The following is a 7,500-nucleotide window of genomic DNA, read 5'->3' as shown; positions in this document are numbered from 1 at the left end:
ATCGAAGAGGGAGTGGGATGGGATCTTGTCTTGCAACGTTCTCTCGATCCCTTATAAAGGGGATCGAAGAGGGAGTGGGATGGGATCTTGTCTTGCAACGTTGTCTCGATCCCTTATAAAGGGGATCGAAGAGGGAGTGGGATGGGATCTTGTCTTGCAACGTTGTCTCGATCCCTTATAAAGGGGATCGAAGAGGGAGTGGGATGGGATCTTGTCTTGCAACGTTGTCTCGATCCCTTATAAAGGGGATCGAAGAGGGAGTGGGATGGGATCTTGTCTTGCAACGTTGTCTCGATCCCTTATAAAGGGGATCGAAGAGGGAGTGGGATGGGATCTTGTCTTGCAACGTTGTCTCGATCCCTTATAAAGGGGATCGAAGAGGGAGTGGGATGGGATCTTGTCTTGTCCTTTATTTTTTTTTGTGCCTTTGGGTCCATTCCCTGCCCACCGTGCTCACAGCTCAACAGCTGGTGTGTGTGGCATCAGTGTACAACAGCTGGTGTGTGTGGCATCAGTGTACAACAGCTGGTGTGTGTGGCATCAGTGTACAACAGCTGGTGTGTGTGGCATCAGTGTACAACAGCTGGTGTGTGTGGCATCAGTGTACAACAGCTGGTGTGTGTGGCATCAGTGTACAACAGCTGGTGTGTGGCATCAGTGTACAACAGCTGGTGTGTGGGGGTCACCATTGTACAACAGCTGGTGTGTGTGGCATCAGTGTACAACAGCTGGGGGGTTGTGGCACCACTGTACAACAACTGTGGGGGTTGTGGCACCACTGTACAACAACTGGGGGGGTTGTGGCACCACTGTACAACAACTGTGGGGGTTGTGGTACCACTGTACAACAACTGTGGGGTTGTGGCACCACTGTACAACAACTGTGGGGGTTGTGGCACCACTGTATAACAACTAGGGGGTTGTGGCACCACTGTATAACAACTAGGGGGTTGTGGCACCACTGTATAACAACTAGGGGGTTGTGGCACCACTGTATAACAACTAGGGGGTTGTGGCACCACTGTACAACAACTGTGGGTAGTGGCATCACTGTACAACAACTGTGGGGTAGTGGCACCACTGTACAACAAATGTGGGGGTTGTGGCACCACTGTACAACGACTGTGGGGGTTGTGGCACCACTGTATAACAACTAGGGGGTTGTGGCACCACTGTACAACAACTGTGGGGGTTGTGGCACCACTGTATAACAACTAGGGGGTTGTGGCACCACTGTATAACAACTAGGGGGTTGTGGCACCACTGTACAACAACTGTGGGGGTTGTGGCACCACTGTATAACAACTAGGGGGTTGTGGCACCACTGTACAACAACTGTGGGGGTTGTGGTACCACTGTACAACAACTGTGGGGGTTGTGGCACCACTGTACAACAACTGTGGGGTTGTGGCACCACTGTATAACAACTAGGGGGTTGTGGCACCACTTGAGAACAACATCACAAGCCATCCAGCTAGGCAACATCCAGGTCTTTCATCGTCTCCAAGACGAGTATCACGAATTTCACAACACACACACACACACACACACACACGACACACACACGCACACGCACACATACACACACACGACACACACATACACGCACCTGTGGTATATGAGATTTAGCGTGACGACCGCTGGTTAGAGAGAGAACCAAGGTACCTCCTGAAGGAGGGTGAGGAAGGCTACCACGAAGAACCCCCCCTCACTGTGGTCTGCCGCCACCAGCTTGCCTCAGTAACTGTGGTCAGAGCCCAACCTACACTCACAGACCACAGAGACCACCTCCACACTCCCTCTCACTGGTGAATGAATATATGATATGCCTGGTAAACCTCCGTCAACTGATATGTTTTATTATATTAATGTATTATACTTAGTCGCTGATGCCCGCGTCAGCGAGGGTGTAGCCTGGAAACAGACGAAGAATGGCCCATCCACTCATACACACACACACACACACACACACACACACATATATATATATATATATATATATATATATATATATATATATATATATATATATATATATATATATATATAAACGCCCTTATACATACACATACACAGACTTATACATATATACACATGTGCATATTCATACTTACTTGCCTTCAACCATTCTCGGCGCTACCACACCCTACAGGAAACGACATTGCTACTCCACGCTTCAGCGAGATAGCGTCAGGAAAACAGACAACAAAGGCCACATTCGTTGACACTCAGTCTCTAGCTGTCATGTGTAATGCAACCGAAACCACAGCTCCCTTTCCACACCCAGGCCCCACAGAACTTTTCATGGTTTACCCGAGACGCTTCACATGCCCTGGTTCAGTCCATTGACAGCACTTCGACCCCGGTATACCACATCGTTCCAATTCACTCTATTCCTTGAACGCCTTTCACCCTCCTGTATGTTCAGGCCCCGATCACTCAAAATTTTCACTCCATCTTTCCACGTCCAGTTTGCTCTCCCGCTTCGCCTCGTTCCCTCCACCTCTGACACACATATCCTCTTTATCAATCTTTCCTCACTCATTCTCTCCATGGGACCAAACCATTTCAACACGCCCTCTTCTGCTTTCTCAACCACACTCTTTTTATTACCACACATCTCTCTTACCCTTACATTACTTACTCGATCAAACCACCTCACACCACATATTGTCCTCAAACATCTCATTTCCAACAAATGGGTGTGTATATGTGTGTGTGACTCACTGGTCACCATCGTGAATACACAGTCACCTTTGCTGAGATCGTATCATCATCGTCTCGTATCGTAAACGAGTGCTGTCTCTTTGACAACCATCCTCACCCTCAAAGGAGGTTAGCCATTTCCCTGCTCCTTTTCGGTGCGCTGCCTCTTGCTGTGTCTTGGGAAAGGTTTTGTAAGGATGACGCTCGCCCGTCTTCCACCTATGACCTCTCCTATCCTCTGTTCTGACATCGACCAGGTGTTCTCGCCTTCATGACCTCTCGAATTCGCAGTATCATAATCATGTCTCCCTTGAATCTCCCCTTCCCTCCATTGAGGGAAGCCCTGGACCAACCCACAACCGAGGGCGAGAGGAATTTTAGGGGGACATAAACACCGACCTTTGGCTTTCAGAGAACTCGTGAAGACACTGACGTACAGGAGGTTTTTATGACGTGGGGGACCAGACGTAACTGGAGGTTAAGCTTGAGAAGTGTACGGAGGGACGTGAGGAAGTGTACGGAGGGACTGTGAGCAAGTGTACGGAGGGACTTTGTGGAAGTGTATGGAGGGACTGTAAGGAAGTGTACGGAGGAACTTTGAGGAAGTGTACGGAGGGACTGTAAGGAGGCGTACGGAGGGACTATGAGGAGGTGGTCCCCTTAGCACCAGAGGTGTGGAAACCATCTCAGCCAAGGGACACTGACAATAAAACTTAGGATGAGAGTCTTGTGGTGGTGAGGGGGTGTCGCTGCTCCCTCCTCCCTACTCGTAGCTTACGGCCTCCCTCTTCCCCCGCATGAGCAGGTAGACACCCTCACCTACCACCCGCGCGTGGGACACACCCACCCACATAAGTGACACACCCACCACCCTGCGTGAGTCAGGCACTCACGTTGACAGGCAAGACGTGGCCCGCACACCCGATTTCATATCCGGTAGCAGCAGGCAGGCAGCCAGCCACACCCAGCTGTCCCTGGTGGTTGCGTGCGTCACGCCAAACACACACACACACACTGAGGAAGCCCGTCCGTTGTGTCGAGAGGGGCCCCCGGTACGTCTGCAGCGTTCCCTCCCTCCTCTCCTCCCCCAGCGCGCCTCCTGTGGTTCTGGCTATTACAGGAAAGGTTCCGTGACCACACGTTTACCCCGCTTGGCCTCCAGGAACTCCGTAGGCCGGAGACGCCTTCGGCTACTCGAGCGGTGATGGTCGAGCATCGTCAACTCCTCATCGGTGTGGAGTGTTCGACTCGTGGTTTCACAAGTTCTTCGATGGGGTTTCGACCCCGGGCGATACGAGGCATCGAGAGCCGCGCCTGGGATCGCTGAAGACATCCATTTCTTAAGGGGGGAAAAAGAAAATGTTCGTTGTCACTGAGTTTTCCTCCTATAACAAAACCCTTTCAATAAAGTCACGTTCTTTCGTGGATAGAAGAAGGTAGGGAAAAGAAGAAGAAAAAGAAGAATAGATAAAGCTAGAGAAATGTTCGATGATTTAAGACAAGTGAAACATGGGTTCTGGAATGAGTCAGGGTCGTAGGTGTTCGGAAGGCCATGGAAACGGTAAAGACTTCCAGAACTTAGCGGTGTAAGGAAAGAAACAAACATTACGACTGCTGGCACTCGAGTTGCCATCGGCCACATGAGTAATAATGCGACACACGGGTCTATTGAGGGTTACGTGGTCCAATTAATGCCCGAGGTATACAAGCAAGCAGCTTTCTGGAGCGAAAAAAAAGAAAGAAAGAAAACGAGGTAATATACCCTGAGGAGAGATTAAGAACCAACAATGCAGCGAAAGGAGAGTTGGGCCAGGTCCTGAAATCAGAGTGGGAGGTGAGAGTTTAACCAGAATTGAGATGGAAGAGAACAAATCAGTCTTTTGTACGTGAAGATCAGCTCTTCGGAAGAGATGAATCTTCTACATTCAAAGGAAAATAATCATTCCATTTTTCAAGATAGACGTTTTCAGCTGATGATCATCATGTTTACTGCGTCGAGTGATGGAAATCTGTGGAAACCAGAAACGCGTGGAAGGTTTAGATGGAAAGATTGATCGAAAGTGGTTCACATTCCCTACACATTGGCGTTGTTTCTACCACGATTTGCTCCACTGGGAAAGCTCTATCCACTTTCAAAATATAAGAAAAAGAAAAGTCAAGAAGTGTATTTTGAACAGGTGACGAAGCAGATGGGAAAGAAGCGAAGAAAATGCGCGGTCGATTCACCACTAGCGTGCGAGTCATCTGGATTATTCTGCAGAAAATGGAGGATGGTGGATGAAGAGGAAGATGAGAGTAAGAAAACAGGTCGTAACCCTCAGCACAACCATTGTTGATAGGGAGAGAAAACGATGGTTGAATCCATCAGCTGTTAAGGGAAATGGACTAACCAGAAAGAGGATGGAAACGAGAGAATGAAATGAGAGAGGAAAGCTGAAAGAGGAAAGTTTGGGGATAAGAGCCTTTTGCTAGACCTTACCAGAATCCATCAAATAACAAGGAGATAATGGAATGGATCCAGACAGAGGCAGGAGACATGAGAATCGCGCTAGGGAGGAAAGACCAAACGGGGAAGGTTGGAGAGAAGAGCCTTCAGCCAGACCTTATGAAAAATCCTCTAGATATCCATGGTTATCACTCAGAATTCTCCAGAAACTCTCACCAATGGAGGGTGTCTAATGGTTAGTATCATTGAGAATAATGTCACCATTGGACCTGGAGGTGCAACCTTGCTAAACCCAAAGTGATGACATTAATGACCAGTTTCTGGTCGAGTGAATGATAAGGTCGAGTACATTGTCGATAATTTTCTTTCTTTTTTTTTTTTTCCCTCCACCAAAGCAAAGAAAACGATATTATTCTCCCATTCTGAACATTCCCCAAGTCATAGTGCTATATGCTTATGGTGGCCTGTCGAAGCCGTCAAATTCGGCCGAAAGCAGATACAGACGTGAATGTTTATATGACATTCGAACACACACACACACACACAACATTCGTCACGAACATTAATGTTTTGCCTATTTGGAGACATCCTACCCAGCCTGGGGGCATATCATTCAACATCCACTGAGAAATCCTGGTAGGCTCACACCTTGATTGTTTACAGAAGGTGTCTTTATACAGTGTGCATGGCTCGCCCACTGTGAGGTGAAGGAGGCAATAATGTGTCTACATGAGACACTGATAAATTTGATTCCATCAGGGCAGCGCTGCCTGTGGGAGGCGAGAAATGTATCTTATGGGAGGCGAAGAAGGTAGCTTGTGTGAGGCGAGGCGTGGGGGCATGTGTGTGTGTGTGTCCACTGCAACATGTGTGAATATCAAGGACGTGTTTCTGACTTGATTAACCCAGCGCCTTTGTGGGAGACGCTAGCACGGACGGGATGACCTGACATGGAGGGACGAGAATCCATTGCTTGGCCACAGACACACTCACGTCCAGAGACCCACCCAGCTGCCGTCACAGATACGAAGCATCCAGCTTTAGGCCATGTGTTTATACACACTCAAGTGAACTTTGAACACCAGAGAACAAGAATTTCCCTTCTATTTGTGAATGATTAGGATGTTTATTTACTATGAGCATTTGTGTTATAGGATGCATACCACATTATTTCTGATACTGGGAGTAGCTTTAGATATTTGATATTATGTGAACGTCCGCGGACCCATGCATTATGATAATGGTAAGTAGTGTTGCAACCAGTTAGATAATAAGTTTCCACTCACTGCATGCTTACGCACATGTGTCTTCTTACGCGCACCCATGTCATTCTATTTGCGTATTGAATGTAAGATGGTAATTGACTTTTCCTTAGCCTACAGGGAGATGAGTAATCAAAGTATGCTTAGCAGTCCATTGGCTTAGTTGGGTCGTTAACGTCTGAATTAAGGGGTTTTATTTAAACCATGGCTATGGACCCACTTATTAACCTCACACTTGAACATCACCAGCTATCAAATGATAATCTCGAGTCATTACTGCTAGCAATAGTAACACAACGACAATATTGTTGTATTGTCTTGTATCTGTACTGTATCTTGTATTATTTTTCTCTCTCTTTTTCTTCGTACCCTCACACACATATGTATATCAGGAAAGCCCACAAAGAAACGCAAAGTATTGAGTCTCAAGCGTTCTGGTGTTATTACATGATCAGGACTGAGTACAGGTAAGAGAGAGAGAACCAAAATATGATGCACCACAGACCCACCTACTGAGCGAGGCTGGCAGATGAATTAAGAACCAGGTCAGTGGTTTAGGTCATAGGTTCAACCGCGACGACCTCGCCTCTCGTTAAGTTGCAAAAGACAGGTTCACGCCTACGTTCAGGGAAACATACATCTGAAGATACGTGAGGCGTAACCTTAGCTGATTAACCTTCACTAGAGGCCAGGAGAGTTCGGAGACAAGGGGAGCCAGTCCAGGATTGAATACAGCGAAGTCCGGGAAGAGGCGTGTGGCATCCACTGGTATAAGATAAAGTAATACAACTCCTAAGCTCTCGACCCTATTCCCTGTCGAACCCCGGCCATAAAAAATACCCTTTAGAAGCGATTCAATTCCTTAACGAGTTAAAGATCGTAGTTTCTCTGTTTCTACGTACATATTTACTGTCATTTACTGCACAGCTCCCTCCTGGGTTCTCGACACGCAGCAGCAGTGTCTGTCAAAGCTCGCCAAGATACTCTTCAGAAGCGATTCAGCTCCTCACCTCCACATCTTTGTTTTTGTTTTCTACTGTGGTAAGAAAACACGAATTGATTCATTGACCTTATACACCCCTCTGA

This window comes from Panulirus ornatus, chromosome 17 (genome assembly GCF_036320965.1).
Source record: "Panulirus ornatus isolate Po-2019 chromosome 17, ASM3632096v1, whole genome shotgun sequence".
Taxonomy (NCBI): domain Eukaryota; kingdom Metazoa; phylum Arthropoda; class Malacostraca; order Decapoda; family Palinuridae; genus Panulirus; species Panulirus ornatus.
The sequence above is the reverse complement of the archived record's forward strand: the minus strand, read 5'-3'. Positions refer to the sequence as shown.